Source organism: Quercus suber, unplaced genomic scaffold (genome assembly GCF_002906115.3).
Source record: "Quercus suber isolate HL8 unplaced genomic scaffold, Cork oak 2.0 scaffold_376, whole genome shotgun sequence".
Taxonomy (NCBI): Eukaryota; Viridiplantae; Streptophyta; class Magnoliopsida; order Fagales; family Fagaceae; genus Quercus; species Quercus suber.
In genome coordinates, this window is record NW_027069828.1 from 397,918 (window position 1) to 425,549 (window position 27,632).

At 35.2% G+C, this 27,632-nt stretch overlaps 1 non-coding gene across 3 annotated transcripts in view; it reads right to left on the reverse strand.

The window, feature by feature from the left end:
- LOC112002841 (uncharacterized) overlaps positions 1-27,632 on the reverse strand; it is a 73,176-nt gene that overhangs the window by 13,443 nt on the left and 32,101 nt on the right. The gene's annotated exons all lie outside the window — the stretch shown is intronic.

Sequence of the window (27,632 nt, forward strand, 5' to 3'; positions counted from 1 at the left end):
AATTTAACCAAAAACAATAATAATAATAAAAAAAAAATGTGGGCCAAAAATTTAAAACGTGTTGAATGGGTCTCAATGATCCATTTCCTTTGTTTATGGATCCTATTTCATTAGTTTATTATATCTGGGAGACTAGGACTAACATATCAGCAGACAGGCAGAGTAGTTAGAGATGATATTTTATATTCTAACCAATATATTTTATCTTCGGCATTTGGACTTTGGAGTGTAGGTGGAAGCTGATGTGCATTTTCTGATTAACTTCCAAAATTTTGGACTCAGGAAAGTACGAAGAAATATCCGCTGGGCCGGGTGTAAAATACTCTGCATTTCACTTTCAGACCTGGTTGAATTTATCTGTATTCTGTATGACCCAATATGACCTATCAACTTAGGGATTCAATCCCCTGCATAAACACTTACCTAGCAAAACAAAAAAAAAAACAATCAATTATACTTTGTCTTTATGAAATGCATATGTTGAAATCTTTTGAGTCTTTCTACCCAAAAAAAAAAAAAACCGTTGAGTGACTTGAGTCTATATTGGTTGGTGATGTCATTATGTTATACATACAGTTATGATGACTGATTTGGCCCAATTGAATTTGATTAAAGGAATTTGCTATTGTGTGTTTGTATATTATAATACGTTAAAAAGTCCAAATATATATATATATATATATGAGAACGTTAATGAATGTCCTAAAGACATTAGTTTAAGAATTATTTTTAGAAATATTTTATTTTTTTTTAGATAGTTTAGAAATAATTTATGAGAAAATATTAAAATAATTAATTTTTCTAACAGTTTTTTTATAATTCTCATGAAAGTGATGTTTAAAATTTTCCTAATATGGTTTATTAAAAATTGCTCTAAGGACACCCATTACATGACTCTTATAATATTATGATATTTCTACATTGGGGTGCTATGGTAATTTCCAAGTTGTAAAGAGTATAGTAAATCACTGCCTGTGTGAACACACTATATTTTTTTTTTAAATGGGAAAAATGGTTTCATGATGTTCGTAGATTCAGTAAGGTTGTGTCCAAAACTATCAATGCCTTAAAATTAAGGGTCTTGTTGACAATTTGACTTTGGTATCATGTTAGGAAACACTAGCTTTGGCAGTCCCAATATCTGATTCACTGAGGGTAGCAAATTTTTTGTTATTTACCATATGTTTGGTAAAATTTCAATGAGACGTGTGATGTGCAATACTCTGTTTCAATTTTTCTTTTTCTTTTATTTTTGATGTTCCGTTATGCAGCTCTTCTGTCAAATTTAGATTATCGTAATAGATTCTTGTTGATCAAGTGTTCAATAACCTCAACTCCATTCCTTACAAGCTTCCCATAGCACCGCATCTATACATGACTTTAAAAAATATATATATATATATATATATATGGGAATGTTACCGAATGCCCAAAGGCATTAGTTTGAAAAATATTTTTAGAAATATTTCTTTTAGATAATTTAGAAATATTTTATGAAAAAATAATAAAACAATTAATTTTTTTGACAATTTTTTATAATTCTCATAAAAGTGAAGTTTAAAATTTTGTTAATATAGTTTATTGAAAATTACTCTAAGGACACCCGTTACATGACACTTATAATATTATGATATTTCTACATTGGGGTGCTATAGTAATTTCTAAGTTGTAAAGAGTGTAGTAATTCACTGCCTATGTGAACATGCTAAATTTTTTTTTTTAATGGGAAAAATGGTTTCATGATGTTCGTAGATTCAGTAAGGTTGTGTCCAAATTTATCAATGCATTAAAATTAAGGGTCTTGTTGACAATTTGACTCCAGTATCATGTTAGGAAACACTTGCCTCGGCAGTCCCAATATCTGATTCATTTAGTGTAGCAATTTTTTTTGTTTTTTACCATATGTTTGGTAAAATTTCAATGAGACGTGTGATGTGTAATACTCTATTTCAATTTTTCTTTTTCTTTTATTTTTGATGTTCTGTTATGTAGCTCTTCTATCAAATTTAGATTATCGTAATAGATTCTTGTTGATAAAGTGTTCAATAACCTCAACTCCATTCCTTACAAGCTTCCCATAGCATTGCATCTATACATGACTTTTGCATTGAAAACACAATCTTAGGGTTGTATTTTCTCATTGCTTCAATTGTCTGGTCTAGCTTTCCCTAGTAAACAATCAAAGCATGCCATGTAAACAAATCTGTAACATTTAAAGAGAAAACTTTATAAGATTGCTATAAGTTTAGTTATGTTTAAATGCAAAAACCCATTCTAATTGCTCGTAAAATCCACGCAGGTATTTTGATCTCTAAAACTCAAGAATATATTGTATTTGCATAGGGACAAAGTTTAACTTCAAAATTGGTTGTAGTGTAAAGTTACAAACTTATTTAATAAAATAAATATTACTACATATTTTGAAAATTTAACTATTAAATTGCATTTTTTTACACTCTTAACACACATATCAAATTTTATGTCAATCGGATATTATCTATTTATACATAATTTCAAACTACAAAATCTTGCAATTTAAACAATTTATTGATGACATAGCTATTGATCTTTAATGGTTCGTTTGGATTGAGGGAGAGAGAGGGGAAGTAGAGTAAAGTAGAGTAGAGTAAATTTAGCACAAAATTAGCTTATTTTTAGCCAACTCTACTCTACTCCCCTCCACTCCCCCTACTTTCCTCCTCCATCCAAACATGCCATAATTCTCTATATATTTTGCAAGTATGGAGGATATAAGAAGAAAATGTAATCTAATAGTAGATTTATGAAAATTCACATTCAATAAAAAGATATTGATTAAAGTAGTACTCTAAATCTACAATTGATATTGTAGTTAAATTTTGTCTTTTGCATAGTAGCGTGAAAGAGGAAGAGCAATCTCTTTTTTCTAGTAAGAAAAGTCATTGTGATTTGGATTAATGGTTAGATGATCTAAAAGGAAGAGAAGAAAGAAATATGTGATAACGTAGGTAAAGAAAAGTGAATGAAAAATTAAAAATAAGAGGGATTTGTCTCAAAAGTATTTTTGAGAGAGAACGGGAATGGTAGATTGAAGAAATTGAATGTTAGTTGTTATTAGGCCAAGAAGACAATGATGGTCTATCATTAATGCCAGCTGAACAATAGATGCAATTAATACTATTGCTTAAAGCCCCAAATAAAAGAAGGCCTCCACTTGAAAATATATATATATATATATATATATATATATTGTATTTTTTTTTTTTTTTGGGAGGACTGTTAGTTGTTGTTAGGCCAAGATGACAACGATGATCTATTGTGAAAATACTAGCATACTGCTTGTAGTCTGCTTCACTTTTTAGAGAATGTAATTTCACAATTGTGTAGCCCCAACACGTAATCTGAGGAAATTGGTCGTCACTTTAGTGTGAAATACTATTATGGTTATGTAGAGTTTGGAGAGCAGCTTACATTATAATATTGATTCACTTTCACACTTTTGCATAAAATATAACTTAAAGAAAGTAGGATACAATTTCCTTTATCTTTTTTGACCACCCCACTTATTTTTGTTTCCTTCGTCCTTTCTCTTTATACTTTCTTTTCTATTTTTTCTTTTTCCTTTTTGACTGCCTTCCTCTTCTTTTCACGCAATGTATTTGTATTTGCATACGATGATACTGTAAAGTGGTGGCAGTGGGGGACAGGTGGGTAAGGAAGGATAGGCCATAAAGAATCAGTGTTGGTCCGTATGAACACGCACATTTCTTAAGGTAAATTATTGTTGCATTACATACTATTATACATCTATATATATATATATATATATAAAAGTTAAAATCTAGTATTTATTGTTATTACGCTTCAGTTGAATTACATTTGTAACCATATCACCTACTTATTTTCAATTATTTCTCTCCTATTTTTTGACTATTTTTATTTATTTATTAATTTTGTAGTTTACTGTTACATTTTCTCTAACTTTTCTCCTTCATTTTTACTTTTTCATCTCTCCACTACTATCAACATTAATATCACTCTTCCTTTATCCCTTCATCTTTCTTTCATTTTAACTATTCTTATCCCTATCCTCTTACTATATATTTGCAATTCTCTCTCACTCTATACATATTTTATCACATAAAAAGGTTATTACTCTCTCTCTTTCTCAATTTTTATTTTTTTATTTTTTTAATCTTCACTTTATGTTGATGAATTTCAAATCTTATTTAGAACTCTACTATTATTCTCCCTCTCTCTTTCTCTCAATTTTTTTCCCTTTTTGTGTGGAATTTTTTTTTTTATATGTTTTATATCTTTACTTTAGGTTTATGAATTTGTGTGTTCTTTAGAACTCTACTTTAAGTTTATGCATACCCCTACAAAAAATAAATAGGATTAACTTATATTTCACNTAAATAGGATTAAATTATATTTCACGCTCCAAACTTTTTGGTTTTGTATTTTTAAATTGTTATTTTTCTTTTCTTTTCTTTGATTGTCAAATGCTATCATATTGCATTATAAAGATAATAAATAAGAATATAATGTTATTCAATTACATAACATGACTTGGATAATTTGGTGTGACTATATCTTTTATTTTGACTATTCTTCTTCTCATCTTATTTTCTATAAATTTATCTAATTCAGGTCACTCCAAGAAAAGGTGATTATTCTCTTTCTTGATTATTTATTCTTTCTTGCAACTTAACTTTAGGTTGATGAGTCATTCTACTTTTTTTTTATAACACTATTTTGGGTTAATATACGATTTTGTGTGTGTTTTTGAGTTTTCCATCACAAGCATTTTCTCTCCATCTTATAGCTTTTGTTTGATTTTTTGATTGACATAATACTTAGTTATTTTGAAAGTGAAAATTAGAATTTATATCAAAATACAATCTTGCTATGTATTTGAACGTGTTTCTCAACTATTTAAGTAATATCAACTGTAATTTTGTGATGAGTTTTGATTATTATGATATCTCATTTAAGAAATGAGAAATTTGAATAATATAAAGAGTTTAGTGGAAAAAAAAAAAAGAAGAAGAAGAAGAAGAAGAAGAAGAAGAAGAAGAAGGAAAACACAACATACCATAATATAATTTAGAAAAATATGGACTACCTCAAAGAGAAATAATTTCAATCAAACACACCTAAAATACTAAAATGATATATATATATATATATATATATATATATACATATATATAGATAGATAGATAGATAGATGAAAATAATTTTAGAATTTTTTTGATTTTTAGAGAGAACAAATTATACATCATACCACAATTACAAAGTAATCTATATTCCCACACATCGCGTGGGTTTGCAACTAGTTTATATATATCTAAAAGCTGAAACGTAGAATTTAATGTTTCTATACTCCTATTGAGCCACCTCATTAGCCACGTTATCCTTTAAAAAAAATTCTTATGATTTTTCTATTTTATTTTATATAAAATAATCCAATATAGTTCATAGACAAACCTTTAATGCACTCCATTACTATTCAACATGTTACTATTCATTTGTTTTAAATGCAAATATTTGACTATTTAGCTACCCAAATTGATTTCAACTTTTCATATTCTTCTTTCTAATTTCAAGTAATTGTTAAAATTAAATAATTTATTATCTTTTAGTGGATATATGCACATGTTTGATTATTCATTACAAACATTATATTCATTAGATGCAAATGTTTGATTATATTCAACTACCCAAATTGATTTCAAATTTTCGTTTTCTTCTTTCTAATTTCAAGTAATGTTTAAAATTGAATATTTAAATTTTCATCTTCCTATTCTAAAAAAAAAAAAAAAAACTCTTCTTCTCTTCCTCCACCTTTCCCCTCTCTCGTTGCCTCTTTATCTCCCCACTACTCTTTACCATATCGTTAAACTTCCTTCATCATTTCTTTTTCTTATATTTTGACTCTTCTTCTCCCCATCTTATTTTGTATAAATTTGATATCACTTATTCCATTCAATCCAGATTTTTTCTACACAAAATTGTGAGTACTCTCTCTACTCGCTCTCTCTCTCTCTCTCTCTCTCTCTCTCTCTCTCTCTTGATTTTTGTTCTTACTTATAACTCTAATTTAGGTTGATGGTTTTTTATTTAATTTTTTTTGTGTTATTTTTCAAATTTCCCATCACAAATCACTCTTATAGCTTTGGTTTGGTATGGGTTAATATGTGGGTTTTTTTTTTTTTAATAGAAATTTGAGTTTATACATGGCTACAAATTTGAATGTCCTGCCAATGTACTTTCATGAATAGAGATGTATTCACAATATTTTTCGCTTCATATACTTCTTTGGTAATGTGAATTTGAGAAAGAGAAAATAGTAGGCAAAAGATGTATGATCTTTTATAATCCCCTATGTCTTGAAGAAAGTGGAGGGCCTATTAGTCTCCCTTCTATTGGAATTTTGTATAGAAAACATTTTGCTATAAGTTCCTTGACTTCTTTATTTTTATTTTGGTCATTTTTTTACAAATAATTAGTATCTCCAACATCAATTTTTTAGTTAATTTGAACTTTCTTGGTAAGCTTTTAATTTTACTTAGTCGATTATCTTTACTGAAAATGCCAAAAAGAGAATAAGATAAAATATAATTTACTCTAGAGCATCATTAAGCTATTAATGTTTTTATGTATAGATACTTAAGGAATTTTTTCTTTTTGCATTTTTTTTTTTTTATATTTCCACTTTATGATATATGATTTATTGATTAATAATCTATTGTATAGTTATCTTTATTTACTTTTTCCCAATTGTGGGGAAGAAAGAGATGTGTATCTATGTTTTGGAGAAAAATATACCTATAAGAGTTGAATATCATATATCTGTATAGTATAAACAAAGTATACTTAGTTACAACTTGGTCTAATAGTTCTCACACTATCAATTTTTTAAAAAAATTATTGCATTTTGTTTTCATACATATCTCACTATATAATATCCTGATACAAAAAACTTCTAATTTCAAACATAATTTCAAATAACAATATTGAACTTTTAAAAACATACAATCTAATATATTAATTCAATAATTATCTAATAAAAAATAATCATATCAAATTTTCCCATGGGAAAGCATAGTTTATTCCAAGTCTTTGTTCTTTTGTTGTGTCCAGGTCTTCACAAATAATGCAAAACACATAAGACAAATAGTAGACTTAAGTTCCAAGCTACCTCATTCCAAAATATGACTTAAGTTCAACAGCAAATTTTCATTCAAACCAATAGCAACAGTCACATTCTGGCACTAATTCAAACCATTAGCAAAAGTCACATTCACATTCACAGTAATAAATTTGGAATAATCCTGTTTAGCAAATATGAAGAGGTTTCATTATTTAAAAAACAATTTTTTTAGAGACTCCTTGTAGGAAGAAACTAAAGCCACATTTGCTAGTAATTTTAAAAGCTGAAAATCTAGGGTTATTTTCCTTTTGAAATTGATGCACAACGTGTGACCTCTATTTATAGGAAAATTATCTTATGAGATTGTCTCATGGTGGTTATTTTCTTTTTGAGAGAGATGCACAATGTAATGATCTCTATCTATAGGAAAATTTTCTTATGAGATTATCCATGGTGCATCCCTCTTATAGCATGTGAGTCTTCAAGTATGTGGGGACCATCAACCATGAGAGGAATGATCCATAGATTGTTTTATAAGGTAATTTTAAGGGTCATCAAATAGCCCACGGCCCATAGCCCGACCAGAAACCCGACAGCCCACGGGCTAATGGGTGGCCCGACCTGTTGTTATTGAGACTCATGGGTAGCCCACTAGCCCAGTGGGTCAGGCCGTGGGCTAGTTTTTATGCCCATGGGTACCCCAAGGCAGCTAGCCCAATTAGTTGCCCAGCCCGTTGGCCTAACCCACTGGCCTAGTCAATAACTCATAATTCATAACAACAATATATAGGAATGTATGAAGAATTGATCTTGAGATATTATAGAGGAATTTTTAAGAGAACTCCCTGAACCACTAAGATACTCAAAGTAATTATGCAAACATAGTTTATTAAATATATTTTTTCTAATAGTCTAGCAAATTTAATTAAACATTTGACATTTTTTTTATTGAAGATAAAATAAAAAACTACTTAAAGCCTTAATAAAAAAAAAAATTAAATAGGTTTCCATCAACAAACTAAAAAATTAAATAGATTTGGCTGTAAAAAAATTTGTAATTAAGTATTAAATTCTTTAGTTCTTTTCTTTAAAAAAATAGATTGATTATTCCCTTATAAAAATTGATTCTTTCCTTATAAAAATAATAAAATAATATGCTACATACAAGCCTATAAGTAGCCCATTAGGCCCAACCTGATAACCCAGCTTGCTAAAGACAAAATGGGCATTGCCCATGGGTAGGCTTATGGGCTGAGGTTTTTCTTTCGGCCCAACCTGACCCGGCCCGTAACTAGTTAATAGCCCATTATGCCCAGCCCATTGTGCCAATGGGCCAAGTAAAAATGGGTTGGGCGGCCCGACCTAGCCCATTGACGACCTTTAGGTAATTTTTTTCTTCATTGACAAGGAATTTTTTTTCACCTTTTTATTTTATTTTGGTTGAAAATAAGATAAAAAAAATAAAAACTCTCAAGGGGTGGGTGGAAAGACATGATTGGATGTAAAGTATTCAACTGTCGCATTCTAGGTATCTCAAATACTGCAAAGTTCATAATAATTGTGATATAGACTAGTATTCACCATGAAACACTTTCCAAGAAGTTTAGGATTTCAAATGAGTTAGGTTTTTATTATTCCCATCATTTTAGAGGCCTTCTTGAAGTTAGGGAATTCAATTTTTTTAAATTATAAAAAATAATTATTAATTTAAAATTTTTGCTGCCCTAAGCAATGGCTTAAGTGGCCTTGCCCAGGGCCAGCCTGGCTCATTGTGCCAATATTTTTTATTTTTTCACGTTGGAGCTACATCCTTACATCTTTTTATAATATTCATAGCATTTTCACCTCTTTGGTGAAAGCACATATCCTTTGTCTTTCTTTCTTTTCTCAAAGAAAATGAATAATTTTTTCCCACCTTTTATTTTAGTTGAAAAACAATTTCCATGGGGGTGGGTGTAAGGATACAATGTACGTCAAAGTCTTCAACTCTCGTGGTCTAGGTGCAAAGTTCATAATATTAGTGATATAGACTAGCATTTACTATGAAACACTTTCCAAGAAAGCACAGGATATGAATTCATAAAAGGTAGTTGATCTGAGAGGCCTAAGTTCTGGCATTTAGTTGAGTCCAAGTCTTAAAAAAGAGGGAAAAGTCAAGGGATGGCCTAGCAATTGCCCCAAAAGTCCTCGGCCTTAATTTTCTTGAGTTTGGTATTCTCAATTAATGCAAAGTGTTAGTATCAATAGACTAGTCATAAGAAACATTTTCCAAGATAGTACTACATATGAAATAAGGAACACAACATTCAAACCAAAGACTTTGGCCTCTTCTTGAGTGTTGGTCTTCTTGAGTAGGACAAAAGAAAACAAATCACCATATGTATGGAGAAATTCAGGAAAGAAAAATTAGATTTGTTGGGACGTTTTTGCTTTTAGGTGATGGGTGGTGTCAGTTTTGTTCAATTAGATTTTAATGGGTGCTTTGGTTGCTAGGAAAAACAGAGAATAGCTCTCGTACAACTCAAAGTTTCTAGGATCAACTACTGATGAATATAATTTTACATCTTAGGACTCAAGCAAAAACATTATGAAATGATATTGAAATCAATAAAAAGTCAAATTTCTTGCGTACCTTTGTATTAGTAGTTGATGTAGCTTTCCTCTTGTTGAATAGATTAGACAAAAACTAAGATAGAGAGCAAAACATGAATGAATTGGATAAAAAAAAAACAAATAAATATGTGTGTTATTTTTCTTCTTTTTTTTTTTTTTTGTTTCTCACAAATTCAGGAATTAGGTAAATTCCTATAAAAGAGTGCAAAAATATTATGAGATCAACAAAAAAATGAGGTGAGTTCTTTTATTAAAAAAAAAAAAAAAAATTCAAACATCATATTTAAATTTTATATTTTAACTTTTTTTTTTTTAATTTCATTTTTCTGCTTTTTTATATACAAAATTACTAACTATGTTTCTAAGTTTAAGTTTTTCTAACATCTATTTTCAAATTTGAGCCGATTTGTAGTATCATGTGGAAGCATTTCAATGTTTGATATATAAATCAGTGTTAATTTCCCTCTAAAATGAGGTGAGCTTATTTCCTTTTCTTATGTAAAACAACATATTTTAATGTGGTATTATCTTTTTGCATCTGCCTTTTGTGGGGGAAAGCCCAATTTAACGTAGTAGCCTAGGGCCCCATTTGAGGATTATTTGCGTCCGAAGAGAAGGAGGTGGTAAGGGCAAAACCCATACTGAAGAAGGATACCCGAAAAGAAAGATGGGTACAATCCGAAGAGATCGCCATCCGTCCGAAGAGATTTATTCCTCGGACGCGAATAGTATTGATCAATCGAACGTAGAAGGTCAGAATGATCTTCCGAGCATTCCTACTGATCAAGATAAGCTTTGAGTATTCTGGAACAATAAGAATGAGGAAATATCTAAAGGAAAAGCTGCTACCACCTATTAAATGCACTGCAACAACTTTTCTGTCCCATTTTGTGGAAAAGCCTAAACAGGGTAACCTCATCTATCGCCACTCACAAAAGCTGGAGAAGATACATGACATGACATGCACTCAAGTAGGACTTAGATCCTTGAATATCACTTGCTTGTTACTCACTTCCTGTCCAACATTTGCCATTGCCACTAGTACAATCTTTGTTGTTTCCCTTTCACTGTCTGTGTTTTGTGTTTTGTCTGAAACGATTTCTATCTTTTTTTTTTTTTGGAGATAACGGTTTCTATTTATACTTATAGGAGCTGTGTGAGTGCTTACATGACAATATTTTAATGTGTGTTCTGAGTACCATGATACGTCACTGATGATTTTTTTGATGTGTGTAATGTCAAATGTGTACCATGATACGTCACTCATGATGATTGTTAGCTGTGCCTGTGATTGTGAGAATCAGCAGTGACGATTCACGTTGGTTGAATGCTTTTTCATTTTCTTTATCATGGTCACTTCGAAACTACTAAGCTATTCTTATCCGCCATTTTAGGAAACATTTCAGAACTAGAGGATTTATTTATTATTTATTTTTAGATCTTATTTTTGTCATTTTTAAACCCCCCCCCCAAAAAAAAAAGTTAAAAAAAATTGTAGTAAAGTATTTTATCTCTCTACACATATTATATATCTAAAAGTTCATACATAAAATTTAATATTGTTATATTCCCTTAAGCTATTTCATCAGTCATGCCATATTTTAAAAAAAAATTCCTTTATGATATTCCAATTTTATTTTATATAAAATAGTTAATTATAATTCATGGACCCATTACTATTCATTTGTTTTAAATGCAAATATTTGACTATTTAGCTACCCAAATTGATTTCAACTTTTCATTTTCTTCTTTCTAATTTCAAATAATTGTTAAAATTGAATAATTCATTATCTTTTTAGTGGATATATGCACATGTTTGACTATTAATTACATAATATTACTATTAATTAAATGCAAGTGTTTGACTATATTCAGATACCCAAATTGATTTCAAATTTTTGTTTTCTTCTTTCTAATTTCTAGTAATTTTTAAAATTGAATATTTAAACTTTTCAGCTTCCTATTCTTAAAAAATTTTTTTTTTTTTTTTTTGTCTTCTTCTCTTCCTCCGACCTTTCCCCTCTCTCGTTGCCTCTTTATCTCCCCACTACTCTTTACCATATCGTTAAACTTCCTTCATCATTTCTTTTTTCTTATATTTTGACTCTTCTTCTCCCCATCTTATTTTGTATAAATTTGATATCACTTATTCCATTCAATCCAGATTTTTTCTACACAAAAATTGTGAGTACTCTCTCTTGCTCTCTCTCTCTCTCTCTCTCTTGATTTTTGTTCTTACTTATAACTCTAATTTAGGTTGATGGTTTTTTATTTAATTTTTTTTGTGTTGTATTTTTCAAATTTCCCATCACAAATCACTCTTATAGCTTTGGTTGGTATGGGTTAATATGTGGGTTTTTTTTTAATAGAAATTTGAGTTTATACATGGCTACAAATTTGAATGTGCCTGCCAATGTACTTTCATTGAATAGAGATGTATTCACAATATTTTTCGCTTCATATACTTCTTTGGTAATGTGAATTTGAGAAAGAGAAAATAGTAGGCAAAAGATGTATGATCTTTTATAATCCCCTATGTCTTGAAGAAAGTGGAGGGCCTATTAGTCTCCCTTCTACTGGAATTTTGTATAGAAAACATTTTGCTATAAGTTCCTTGACTTCTTTATTTTTATTTTGGTCATTTTTTTACAAATAATTAGTATCTCCAACATCAATTTTTTAGTTAATTTGAACTTTCTTGGTAAGCTTTTAATTTTACTTAGTTGATTATCTTTACTGAAAATGCCAAAAAGAGAATAAGATAAAATATAATTTACTCTAGAGCATCATTAAGCTATTAATGTTTTTATGTATAGATACTTAAGGAATTTTTTCTTTTTGCATTTTATTTTTTTTATATTTCCACTTTATGATATATGATTTATTGATTAATAATCTATTGTATAGTTATCTTTATTTACTTTTTCCCAATTGTGGGGAAGAAAGAGATGTGTATCTATGTTTTGGAGAAAAATATACCTATAAGAGTTGAATATCATATATCTGTATAGTCATAAACAAAGTATACTTAGTTACAACTTGGTCTAATAGTTCTCACACTATCAATTTTTAAAAAAAATTATTGCATTTTGTTTTCATACATATCTCACTATATATAATACCTGATTACAAAAAACTTCTAATTTCAAACATAATTTCAAATAACATATATTGAACTTTTAAAAACATACAATCTAATATATTAATTCAATAATTATCTAATAAAAAATAATCATATCAAATTTTCCCATGGGAAAGCATAGTTTATTCCAAGTCTTTGTTCTTTTGTTGTGTCCAGGTCTTCACAAATAATGCAAAACACATAAGACAAATAGTACGACTTAAGTTCCAAGCTACCTCATTCCAAAATATGACTTAAGTTCAACACGCAAATTTTCATTCAAACCAATAGCAACAGTCACATTCATGGCACTAATTCAAACCATTAGCAAAAGTCACATTCACATTCACAGTAATAAATTTGGAATAATCCTGTTTAGCAAATATGAAGAGGTTTCATTATTTAAAAAACAATTTTTTTAGAGACTCCTTGTAGGAAGAAACTAAAGCCACATTTGCTAGTAATTTTAAAAGCTGAAAATCTAGGGTTATTTTCCTTTTGAAATTGATGCACAACGTGTGACCTCTATTTATAGGAAAATTATCTTATGAGATTGTCTCATGGTGGTTATTTTCTTTTTGAGAGAGATGCACAATGTAATGATCTCTATCTATAGGAAAATTTTCTTATGAGATTATCGCATGGTGCATCCCTCTTATAGCATGTGAGTCTTCAAGTATGTGGGGACCATCAACCATGAGAGGAATGATCCATAAGATTGTTTTATAAGGTAATTTTAAGGGTCATCAAATAGCCCACGACCCATAGCCCAACCCAGAAACCCGACAGCCCACCGGGCTAATGGGTGGCCCGACCTGTTGTTATTGAGACTCATGGGTAGCCCACTAGCCCAGTGAGTCAGGCCGTGGGCTAGTTTTTATGCCCATGGGTACCCAATGGGCTAGCCCAGTAGCCCAATTAGTTGCCCAGCCCGTTGGCCTAACCCACTGGCCTAGTCCAATAACTCATAATTCATAACAACAATATATAGGAAATGTATGAAGAATTGATCTTGAGATATTATAGAGGAATTTCTTAAGAGAACTCCCTGAACCACTAAGATACTCAAAGTAATTATGCAAAACATAGTTTATTAAATATATATTTTTCTAATAGTCTAGCAAATTTAAATTAAACATTTGACATTTTTTTTATTGAAGATAAAATAAAAAAAACTACTTAAAGCCTTAATAAAAAAAAAAAATTAAATAGGTTTCCATCAACAAACTAAAAAATTAAATAGATTTGGCTGTAAAAAAATTTGTAATTAAGTATTAAATTCTTTAATTCTTTCCTTTAAAAAAAATAGATTGATTATTCCCTTATAAAAATTGATTCTTTCCTTATAAAAATAATAAAATAATATGCTAACACAAGCCTATAAGTAGCCCATTAGGCCCAACCTGATAACCCAGCTTGCTAAAGACAAAATGGGCATTGCCCATGGGTAGGCTTATGGGCTGAGGTTTTCTCTTTCGGCCCAACCTGACCCGGCCCGGTAACTAGTTAATAGCCCATTATGCCCAGCCCATTGTGCCAATAGGCCAAGTAAAAATGGGTTGGGCCGGCCCGACCTAGCCCATTGACGACCTTTAGGTAATTTTTTTCTTCATTGACAAGGAATTTTTTTTCACCTTTTTATTTTATTTTGGTTGAAAATAAGATAAAAAAAATAAAAACTCTCAAGGGGTGGGTGGAAAGACATGATTGGATGTAAAGTATTCAACTGTCGCATTCTAGGGTATCTCAAATACTGCAAAGTTCATAATAATTGTGATATAGACTAGTATTCACCATGAAACACTTTCCAAGAAGTTTAGGATTTCAAATGAGTTAGGTTTTTATTATTCCCATCATTTTAGAGGCCTTCTTGAAGTTAGGGAATTCAATTTTTTTAAATTATAAAAAATAATTATTAATTTAAAATTTTTGCTACCCTAAGCAATGGCTTAAGTGGCCTTGCCCAAGGGCCAGCCCGGCTCATTGTGCCAATATTTTTTATTTTTTCACGTTGGAGCTACATCCTTACATCTTTTTATAATATTCATAGCATTTTCACCTCTTTGGTGAAAGCACATATCCTTTGTCTTTCTTTCTTTTCTCAAAGAAAATGAATAATTTTTTCCCACCTTTTATTTTAGTTGAAAAACAATTTCCATGGGGGTGGGTGTAAGGATACAATGTACGTCAAAGTCTTCAACTCTCGTGGTCTAGGTGCAAAGTTCATAATATTAGTGATATAGACTAGCATTTACTATGAAACACTTTCCAAGAAAGCACAGGATATGAATTCATAAAAGGTAGTTGATCTGACGAGGCCTAAGTTCTCGGCATTTAGTTGAGTCCAAGTCTTAAAAAAGAGGGAAAAGTCAAGGGATGGCCTAGCAATTGCCCCAAAAGTCCTCGGCCTTAATTTTCTTGAGTTTGTGTATTCTCAATTAATGCAAAGCTGTTAGTATCAATAGACTAGTCATAACGAAACATTTTCCAAGATAGTACTACATATGAAATAAGGAACAGCAACATTCAAACCAAAGACTTTGGCCTCTTCTTGAGTGTTGGACTTCTTGAGTAGGACAAAAGAAAACAAATCACCATATGTATGGAGAAATTCAGGAAAAGAAAAATTAGATTTGTTGGGACGTTTTTGTTTTTAGGTGGTGGGTGGTGTCAGTTTTGTTCAATTAGATTTTAATGGGTGCTTTGGTTGCTAGGAAAAACAGAGAATAGCTCTCGTACAACTCAAAGTTTCTAGGATCAACTACTGATGAATATAATTTTACATCTTAGGACTCAAGCAAAAACATTATGAAATGATATTGAAATCAATAAAAAGTCAAATTTCTTGCGTACCTTTGTATTAGTAGTTGATGTAGCTTTCCTACTTGTTGAATAGATTAGACAAAAACTAAGATAGAGAGCAAAACATGAATGAATTGGATAAAAAAAAAAAAACAAATAAATATGTGTGTTATTTTTCTTCTATTTTTTTTTTTGTTTCTCACAAATTCAAGAATTAGGTAAATTCCTATAAAAGAGTGCAAAAATATTATGAGATCAACCAAAAAAATGAGGTGAGTTCTTTTATTAAAAAAAAAAAAATTCAAACATCATATTTAAATTTTATATTTTAACTTTATTTTTTTTTAATTTCATTTTTCTTGCTTTTTTATATACAAAATTACTAACTATGTTTCTAAGTTTAAGTTTTTCTAACATCTATTTTTCAAATTTGAGCCGATTTGTAGTATCATGTGGAAGCATTTCAATGTTTGATATATAAATCAGTGTTAATTTCCCTCTAAAATGAGGTGAGCTTATTTCCTTTTCTTATGTAAAACAACATAGTTTTAATGTGGTATTATCTTTTTGCATATGCCTTTTGTGGGGGGAAAGGCCCAATTTAATGTAGTAGGCCTAGGGCCCCATTTGAGGATTATTGTGCGTCCGAAGAGAAGGAGGTGGTAAGGGCAAAACCCATATGGAAGAAGGATACCCAGAAAAGAAAGATGGGTACAATCCGAAGAGATCGCCATCCGTCCGAAGAGATTTTATTCCTCGGACGCGAATAGTATTGATCAATCGAATGCGTAGAAGGTCAGAATGATCTTCTGAGCATTCCTACTGATCAAGATAAGCTCTGAGTATTTCTGGAAACAATAAGAATGAGGAAATATCTAAAGGAAAAGCTGCTACCACCGTATTAAATGCACTGCAACAAATTTTCTGTCCGCATTTCTGTGGAAAAGACCCTAAACAGGGTAACCTCATCTATCGCCACTCACAAAAAGCTGGAGAAGATACATGACATGACATGCACTCAAGTAGGAACTTAGATGAAGAACAAGTGGATGATGGAGATGAAAGGGGAGGATGTTATATAAATAAGAAGGATTCCTAGAAGAAAGGAGGTCGATTTATAACCCTAAGGACTGTAACCTGTATTCAAGTAATTAAAAGTCTCTTCGGATTCAAACTCGCTTAGTCTTTGCATATACTTTTATACTGGTTTATACTTGCATGCCATAATCAATTGTTGTTAGCTCCATAGTTAATCTAGCTCTATCACCCACGCTCTACAAATTTAATTATTTTTGGGCTTGGGCCACAAATCCAGACCCTACAATTGGCGCCGTCTGTGGGGAGAGCTTGAGAATAAGTGGAAACAACAGCAGTCGGTAATGGCAAAACCAAGGCAACAACCGGCAGAATCTGGGGAGTCCCAACACATAGACCCTTTTCTCAATTTGGAACAGAGACAAGATCGTGAAAGCAGTGTGCATACTACGCACCCTGAGCGAAGTCAACCTCGTGGAGGAAGTCACGTGTCTCATGCAGAGAAGAATAGCATGCAAATAGAAATTGAAGGGTTAAGGAGGGAGTTGCGCCATGCAAAAAGAAAACGTGTTTCTTTGCATTCTGATGAGGATTGGGATGACGAGCAAGATGTCACTTACGAGCAGAGGTCTCGAACACCAATCAATGAATCCTTTTCATACGAAGAGGAGCACCGTCGCAAGAAGCAAACTCAAAGTCCATCACGTGGAGGGGTGGGAAATGATGCTATGAGCAAGGCTCTCAATCAAATTTCTAAGTCACCTTTCACGCACAGGATTGAAGGAGCGAGACTTCTTCGGCACTTTAACCAGCCAACCTTTACTATTTATAATGGTAAAACGAACCCTGTGGAGCATGTGAGCCACTTTAATCAAAGGATGACTGTCTATTCCAGAGATGAAACTCTGATGTGTAAGGTATTCCCTTCTAGTCTTAGACCGGTTGTAATGAGGTGGTTCGACAACTTGAAAGCAGATTCCATCAATTCCTACCAAAAGCTCACTTAAGCTTTTGGTTCACATTTTGTCACATGCCAAAGAATGGCCAGGCCATTGTCTTCTCTGCTATCCTTGAGCATGTGTGAGGGTGAGACCCTGAAGGCCTATTCAGATAGGTATTGGGAGATGTTTAATGATATGAAGGGCAACGTTGATGCAATGGCCCTAGACACATTCAAACTTGGCCTCCCTACTGACCATGGTTTAAGGACGTCCTTGTTTGGTAAACCTGTTACTAACATGCGTCAGCTTATGGACCGTATTGAAAAATATAAAGGGGTTGAAGAAGATCAGCAGCAAGGGAAGGGTAAGGATAAGGTTATCCCCCAGGAGAGGAAAGATTTTAGGTTGGACCGTTACAACAACAATAAGCCACGAAGAGATTTCGCTGGGCAGTCGAGGTCAACAAATGCTCAAGCAGTCAATACAGTGTTCAAGGAGCCAGTCTACCAAGTTTTGGAAAAGAGCAAGAATGAACCATTCTTTAGGTGGCCGAGTAAGATGGTAGAGAATCCGGAGAGGCGCCATCACAATCTCTATTGTCAATACCACCAAGACCATGGGCATACCACTGAAGACTGCAGAAGTTTGTAGGACCATTTGGACCAACTAGTCCGCGAAGGCAGGTTGAGGCATCTCTTGCACCACTCTAGTAGCTAAGGAGGTCAAATGAATTCGGAGTCCGGGAGGAGTGATTTTACGAAACCTCCATTATGAACTATTAACGTCATTTTCGCAGCACCAGGGAGAACAGGGTCCTGGCCGTCTAAGGTTATGTCAGTAGCTCGGTTACCAGTAGGGGACACTGGTCGAGATCTGAGGAGCGCTAGATCGGCTGTCCAGCTAGTTTTAGGCTTTTCGAACGAAGATAAAGTTGGAACCATTCAACCTCATGACGATGCTATGATAGTCACCCTCAGAATCGGAGGATATAATGTGAAGAGGGTAATGGTAGACCAAGGTAGCGCGGTGGAGATTATGTACCCTGACCTCTACAAGGGACTAAACCTCAAGCTTGATGACTTAACTCCATACTGTTCTCCCCTGGTTAGCTTCGAGGGAAGAATTGTCACCCCAAAAGGCCAGATACGGCTGCCTGTACAGACCGGCTCAGAAGTAGTGGAAGTGGACTTCATTGTTGTAGATGTTTATTCTCCTTATACGGCAATTGTAGCCAGACCTTGGCTTCATACGCTAGGGGCTGTTTCCTCCACTCTGCATCAAAAAGTTAAATATCCATCTGAATGGCGCGTTTGTGAAATCCATGGAGATCAATCCTCGGCCAGACAATGTTTGGTGGCTGCCATCCAACACAAGCCTCAAACTGAGTCCTCGATCAGGACTGAGGGAGACTTATAGCAGTTAAAAAATCGGGTGTCACCCGTCGAGGATCTTGATGAAGGCGTTAGATGCGAGGATTTAGTAAAAGTTTTAATTGGGGACAATCCTAAAAGGTACTTTCAAGTCGGGTTTCAGATACCTCAACCAGAGAAAGAAGAGCTAATTGATTTCCTTAAAAGAAATATTGACGTATTCACCTGGAGTGCTTATAACGCCCCAGGAGTAGATCCAGAGTTCATTTGCCACTATTTGAGGGTCAACCCACTGATTGTCCCTAAGAAGCAGCCTCCTCGGCGGCCATCCAAAGAGCATGCAGATGCAGTCAAAGAAGAAGTAACGAAACTCAAACAGGCTGGAGCTATTAAAGAAGTTTTTTATCCCGAGTGGTTGGCAAATACTGTGGTGGTGAAGAAGAAGAACGGAAAGTGGCGAGTTTGTGTAGACTTCACGGACTTAAATAAGGCTTGTCCTAAGGATCCCTTTCTGATGTCGAAAATTGATCAATTAGTAGATGCTACTGTCGACCATCTTCAGATGAGTTTCTTGGATGCTTTCCAAGATTACCATCAAATACCGTTAGCCCTAGATGACCAGGAGAAAACCGCTTTTGTTACCCCCACTGGTAATTACCACTATAAAGTGATGCCATTCGGTCTAAAAAATGCATGTTCTACTTATCAGTGAATGATGACAAGGATGTTTGAATCACAGTTAGGCAAAAGCATTGAGGTCCATATAGATGACATGGAGGTAAAAAGCAAAGTTATTTCTGAGCATGTGAAAGACCTTGACAACACTTTTGAAATCCTAAGAAGACATAAGTTGCGCTTGAACGCCTCCAAATGCTCATTTGGTGTAGGGTCAAGCAAATTTTTGGGTTACATGGTAACACACAGGAGAATTGAGGTTAATCTCGATCAGATAAAGGCTATTCAAAATCTACAGCCTCCTCGGAATCCAAAAGAGGTTCAGAAGTTAACAGGGATGATAGCTGCTCTAAACCGATTCATCTCTAAGTCCGCGGATAGGTGTAAACCTTTCTTCTCACTGATCAACAAGTGGAAAGGATTTGAATGGACTGAAGAATATGCCTCAGCTTTTCAACAACTTAAAGACTACTTGGCTCGGCCACCGATTATGTCTAGCCCTGAACTAGATGAGGTCTTGTTTGCCTATATTGCGGTGGTTCCCTATGCTGTAAGTCTAGTGTTAATAAGAGTGGATCAAGGTGTACAAAGACCAGTTTACTGTGTGAGTAAATCTCTACATGAGACCGAGATCAGATACTTGCCACTGGGAAAAGCTATTTTGGCAGTAGTACTCGAAACATGAAAAGTGCCCCATTACTTCCAAGCACATACGGTTGTCGTGCTCACGCAACTCCCGCTTAAAACCGTACTTCGAATTGCCGACTACACAGGGAGAATAGCCAAATGGGGCACTATCTTGGGGGTTTTCGATATCAAGTACATGCCTCGCACTTCAGTCAAGGGGCAGATCCTTGCGGATTTGGTGGCCAAGTTCACGGAACCTAGTTTAGAAGAAATAACAACAGAGAAGGACATGGATGGAAAATCAGTTGGCATGATTTCTCAACAAGGTCCTGCCCATTGGAAAGTGTATGTGGACGATGCTGCGAACCAAAAAGGTTCTAAAGTAGGGCTAGTATTGATATCTCCAGAGAGAATCATCATTGAAAAATCATTAAGGCTAGATTTCGGTGCAACAAATAATGAGGTAGAGTACAAAACCCTATTGATAGGAATGTCTATGGTCCAAAGAATGGGAGGAAAGGCAATGGAGTTGTTCTCGGACTCAAGATTAGTTGTGGGCCAAGTACAGGGGGAGTTTGAAGCGAAAGATGAAAGAATGCAGGGATACTTGAGTCGAGTTAAACGTCTGTAGTCGGAATTCGAATTTTTCAGCTTGCTACATATTCCTAGAAGTAGTAACGCACATGTTGATTCTCTGGCCACACTCGCCACCTCTTTGGCGCAAAATTTATCAAGAGTTATCCTCGTCGAGGATTTGCATGAGCCTACCGAGGCAGGAAGAGATGCAGTCCAAGTTCACCAGATCAGAACTGGCCTCTGCTGGATGGACCCTATAGTCAAATTCTTGAAAGAAGATACTATGCCTGAAGAAAGGGGGGAAGCTGACAAAATTCAGAGGAAGGCGACCAGATTCTGTCTGTCCGAAGACCAGAAATTATACAAACGATCCTATTCAGGACCGTACCTGTTATGTATTCATCCTGAAGCGGCTGAGTTGCTATTAGAGGAGTTGCATGAAGGAATTTGTGGGAGTCACACTGGAGGTAAGTCTTTGGCTCACCGAGCCATTACTCAAGGTTATTGGTGGCCGAACATGCAAAAAGAAGCCCATGACTATGTTAAGAAGTGCGATCAATGTTAACGATTTGCACTGAACATACACCAACCAGGTGGAGTCCTCAACCCATTATCTAGTCCATGGTCATTTGCTCAGTGGGGCTTAGATATAGTGGGTCCATTTCCAAAGGCCGTAGGAAACAGGAAGTACCTTCTGGTTGGCACAGATTATTTCACCAAATGGGTTAAAGCTGAACCTCTGGCCAATATCCAAGACATAGATGTGCAAAGATTTGTATGGAAGAATATTATTACTCGTTTCAGAGTTCCTCATACTCTCATCTCAGACAACGGCCTACAGTTCGACAGTAAGGCATTTCGGAGTTATTGTAGCGAACTGGAAATCACGAATAGATACTCTACCCTTGCCTATCCCCAAGGGAATGGATAAGTAGAAGCGGTTAACAAAGTCATAGTTAATGAATTGAAGAAGATATTAGACGATGCGAAAGGTAAGTGGGTGGAAGAGTTGCCACACGTACTTTGGGCTTACAAAACTACGCCTCGCAGATCTACTGGAGAAACCCCTTTTTCGATGACTTATGAGGCTGAAGCTGTCATTCCTCTGGAAATTAGGTTCCCAACTCTGAAAACCAGTTCGTTTAGTCCAACCAGCAATGATGAACTTTTAGATAGGAGTTTGGATTTGATCGAAGAAAGGAGAGAAAATGCAATGGTTCGATTGGCACATTACCAGCAGAAGCTCAAGCAAGGCTATGATGCCAATGTAAAGTTAAGGCCCCTAGAACCTGGTGATTCGGTACTCAGAAAAGTTGTGGGCACTGCGAAAAATCCAACCTGGGGGAAGCTAGGACCAAATTGGGAAGGGCCATATTGTATCACTTCAAGGGCTAGCATTGGGGCATATTATCTGGAAGACTTAGATAGTCATGTAATACCGCACCCTTGGAATGTAAATAACCTCAAAAGGTACTATTATTAATCGAATCATGTCTTTAGTCACTATGATAATTTGTCGTCCTTAACGGTTCTCTAAGTGTTTAAACTTAAATCCAATCATGTCTGTAGTCCTTGGACCAAATGATTTGAGTTAGTTAACACTCCTTAACGGTTCTCTCAATGTTTAAGCTTAAGTCCAATTATGTCTATAGTCCTCAGACCAGATGATTTGGAGTTAGTTAACACTTCTATGTTGTTGTTACTAGTGAAGCTTAACTCTGAAATGAGTCTTGCCTGACATTTTCAAATGTATTTAAAATCGACTCTAACCTATGCTAGCCTTCTTTGTGTATGTGAGAAAAGATCTATGAAACTTTTATAATACTTGTTGGATTCATTACTTAGTAGAAGTTCTTATGCAGACTGTTCTTTCCAAACCCAATTTTAGTTATGTATATTACCAGCATGATAGGGTGATTATGTTTATCTACATTAACATAATTATAAAGTACAGTTATTTATAGCAAGATTAAGTCATATGATATACACCAAAAGTAAAAAAGAAACCGTTTCATTGAACAAAAGAGGATAGTTTACAATCCCTTACATTTAAAAAAAATTTTTAAAAAAAAAAAAAAAAAAACACAAACACAAACACAAACACAAACAAACAAGAACAGATAAAAAATATATATATAATGGTACAAAAGAAAAACCCTAAGTATCTAAGTCTTTGTTTGAGGGACCACAGGGTCGGCAACTTGGCTCGTCCGAGTAACAGCAGCTGTTAAGGCCTGGTCCTTGGGCTCTGAAGAAGTCTTCTCTTTTTCCAAGTTCTCGCCCTTGTCCTTGGATGGTTCAGCTGGTTTACTCTGATCACCTGGCTGACCAGACTCCTTGGAGACCTCAAGCGTGGTTGGAGGAACTTGGCTGACCAAGGATTGCTCCGAAGCCTCTGGAAGTTATGTTGGAGGAGGAGGATCAGACTCTGAGAGCTCTCGGATGTCAGGATCGTAGTATATGCTCCCAGGCAGCCTCAATTCTGAGTCAGCAGGCACCCCGGCAGCATCCAATGCTTTGCCCCAGGTTATGTCGCAGTAATCTCGGCTGACCGAGGTGAACTGCTCCGTTAAACCTTTCTCGGTCACATCCACTCCCAGGTGGTATGCCACTTTCTTTTCGGCCTCGGTTGCCTCCTTGGCCAGCTGAATGTTCCTCTGAGCAAGCTTGGTAATCCCCTGGCCTTTTGGAGTTTGGTGCGAAGTTCCTTCACAAGCGCTTTCTCAGAGGCCAAATTAGTCTGAGTCTCGTTTAGCAGCTTGCGTTGGGCTTCGGCCTGGCTCTCAGCGTTTTAGAGGCCAGCATTGAGGCTATTCCTTTCCTGGGTTACCTCTTTAAGCTGCTCAGAGATTTGAGTGAACTCCTCTTTTAAGCTGCCCAAAGTTTTTTCTACTTCAGACTAAGAGTGGGCCTCCGCTTGGGCTTTGACATAGGCCTTTCTGTTCCATTCTTCGGCCACGAAGACTTGCTCGGTAATCTGCACATCGAAGTAAAAATGTTATCATAAAATTAGCAGAAAATTAGTATGCCAACTGAAGAGCTGGATAAGCTCACTTACCATGGCTAGGTCTGTCTTCAGGGACATGAAGAGTTCATACTGGCTAAAACGCCTGTATGACTCCATGTCTTAGGGGAGGAGCAATGGTTGCTCCAATGCTTCAGCTACCAGCCCTGCTCTTCCCCCATCGTAGTTTCTGATGAAGGTCTCCCAAGAAAAAGGAGCGCCATCCAGCTCCAATCTGAGAGACCATTAGTGTTGCCTTCAGTGCACATCAGCCGCAGGAGGCTCCTCTCGACTCTCTACGGATGAGGCCCTCTTGCTCCTGTGGTCCCTCACCACCATCTGTTGCTTTGTGGTTTTTGGTGGCACCACCACTTCCCTCTCCTCAGGTTCGAAAGGTCTCTTTTTCTTCAAATCCGGTACTGGCTTTAAGCCGAGATCAGGAACTTGAGGTGGTGGTGGAGGCAAGTTCACCACGGGTCGGGAAGTCCTAATCCCTTTGGGCTCAACCTTCTTGCCTCTAGTCTCCAGCAGAGCTTTTAAGTCCGACATTTCTTCTTCTTCCGAAGAGTCCTCTGGAAGAGTGGTTATCAGAATTGGGGGATGGACACTGGATTGCCTGTCAATCTCCTCTTCAAAATCTGAGGAGGGTATCAACTGAACCCTCCCTGAAGCTTCTCCTTCGAATTTGAACTTGTCTATTTGTTCATCTAGTGAAGAGGACAAAGAGCCGACCCTCTCGCCTACGACCGCCGGTTGAAGAGGGACTTATTGAACTGGTTGGATCAGCAATGGAACACCCTATGGATTTGGGTGTGGAACGGGCTCAAGATCGTATGGCGCTAAGAAACCACGCCGAGCGACGTCTATTCGCCAAAGCCGGTGATCACCTTGTGTAATGGCGTTGCCGACCGGCTGAATGTCAGTTGCTTTTGGTGTGTAGCCGAGTATGAGGGGGACGGACCAGAGTTGTCCGTCTTCGCTCACAAATATCTCCGAGCGTAATAGATAATTAAGTGCGACCGTGTTGGTAAGGCTAAGTCGAGGAGAAGTATGCTCTTTATCTGTAAAAAAGATAATAATAATAATAATAATAATAATAATAAAAAATAAAAAAATAAAAAAATAAAAAAAAAACTTGGTCAGAAAACTAAAAGATGATGACATAAAGAAAAAAACAGATTATGAAGAGTGAAGATCCTAAGCCTACTGTTAGAAATCCTAAGTTTATGAAGTCACACCTGGCTCTCTTGGCTGGGTTGGACAGTGTAGACCGTCATGCCATGCGCCCGAGACGATTAAATAGTCGTCTTTCATCCCTTTATTTGACTTGGGAAGGCAGGAGAGAAGTCTAACGGTGTCGGATTGGGATTTAAGGTAATATCCCGCCCCCTTTTGGCTATGACACTCGTACATATGTACCAAGTCTCGCCAAGTCAACCCTAATCCTAATTGTAGGTTCAAAGCATTGATGGCTCCTAGGATCCTAAAGGTATTGGGCGCGCATTGCTCAGGAGAGTGTCTATGGTTGTGAAGGTAGTTCAGGATGATGAAACCCATTGGGAGGGTCATTCCCCCTTCGATGAAGTCAATCATTGGGATTATGACCTCTTCCTCTCTTCGGTCCGTTAGCATTCACTCCGGAGGGCAATACCTCAGATTTTCCCCCCGCGGTATACCATAAGTCTGCTTAAATTCCTCTATCAACGCAGGACTATCGACGAGGTATTGAAATCTACTCATTTTTAAGGAATAATTGAAGCAGTAACCAGGAAATGGGGGTTTCGAAGGTTGAAAATCCCAGCCGAGAAGAAAATAAGGGATTAAGGATGCCGAAACTTACACAAACGGAAGTGGAGAACGATCTCTGAACTCGAAGTGGACTTTTAGTAGATTCTAGGAAGAAATAAGACAGAAAATCGAAGAAACTTGAAGGATTTTGAATGCACGAGTTCGTTGGGTATTCTGAGGATGCGTAAAGTAAAGAAAAATAACCTCCTCTGAGGGCTTCTATACGGGGACAGGTGAAAGGATGTAGTTCATCCCATCCAAATCCCAAGGAACAACCCTGTCCGTTGGATCAATAACCCACCATTGGATGCAAAAGACAAAACGCTACCTGGAGTAATTAATACAACACTTTGGGAATACGGAAATGACAGCGGCAATGATGAAGCGCTTGTATCTATGCCTGTGCACGTGCAAGCTTTGGTATTTATGTACTCTTTTCAAACTTTTCATTCTTTTCATTGCGTGGCAGGTCAAAATCTTACTTTTTCTCCTCGGATGCGAGGAAAAAATTAAAATTTTGAGAGGCTATTATGGGGGGAAAGGCCCAATCTAACGTAGTGGGCCTAGGGCCCCATTTGAGGATTACTGTGCGTCCGAAGAGAATAAGGTGGTAAGGGCAAGGCCCATCTGGAAGAAGGATACCCGGAAAAGAAAGATTGGTACAATCCAAAGAGATCGCCATCCGTCCGAAGAGATTCTATTCCTCAGACGTGAATAGTATTGATCAATCGAACGTGTAGAAGGTCAAAATGATCTTCCGAGCATTCCTACTAATCAAGATAAGCTCTGAGTATATCTGGAGACGATAAGAATGAGGAAATATCTAAAGGAAAAGCTGCTACCACCATATTAAATACACTGCAACAACTTTTCTGGCCGCATTTATATGGAGAAGGCCCCTGAACAGGGTAACCTCATCTATCGTCACTCACAAAAAGCTAGAGAAGATACATGACATGACATGCACTCAAGTAGGAACCTAGATAAAGAACAAGTGGACGATGGAGATGAGAAGGGAAGATGTTATATAAATAAGAAGGATTCCTAGAAGAAAGGAGGTCGATTTGTAACCCTAAGAACTGTAACCTGTATTCAAGTAATCAGAAGTCTCTTCGGATTCAAACTCGCTTAGTCTTTGCATATACTTTTATGCTGATTTATACTTGCATGCCATAATCAATTGTTGTTAGCTCCATAGTTAATATAGCTCTATCACCCACGCTCTACAAATTTAATTGTTTTTGGGCTTAGCCCACAAATCTAAACCCTACACCTTTTAAGGGATTTCTTTTAATGTGGTATTACCTTTTAAATCAGTGTTTCCTTTTTCTAAGTTTGATAGGATTTTTTTTCAAGCATACAACTTCAGATTTCACTGTTCACTCTTTGATATACTAATCAAACCGTTCTTCCTTTCTGCAGTCATTCTCCAAAACAATCCCAATAGAAACAGAACAAGTTAGAATTACTATAAAATCATCAATATTTTTACCAAAGGTTAATATGTTCTTTGCTCCATCAAGAGAATACTTATATGTGCATTGGCTTTTGGCTTAGGCTGCATGAATTCCTTACATTGGCTTTTGGCTTAGGCTAAGATTGTATATGACCAAGCTCCAATAGATGATATAGTATTGCTCTATGATGGAGTTTGTTTTGTGTTGCTGTTTTAGATGTGCATTATCTATATCTATTTAATACTTAAAGTTAAAATGTAGCAATTAATGTTGCTACGCTCACGTTAAGCCACATCAGTAGCCATGTCATTTCCATCATATTTTCTTAATTTATCCTACAATTTTAAAATAGTTTTTATCAATTTTAAAATACTAATAAATCTAAAATAATTCCCAACCTTATCTCTACCCACTTCTTACATATTTAATTCCATCATAAAGCACAAATCCAAAGCCTTTTCAATCAAAACCTTTGTGAAACCTTT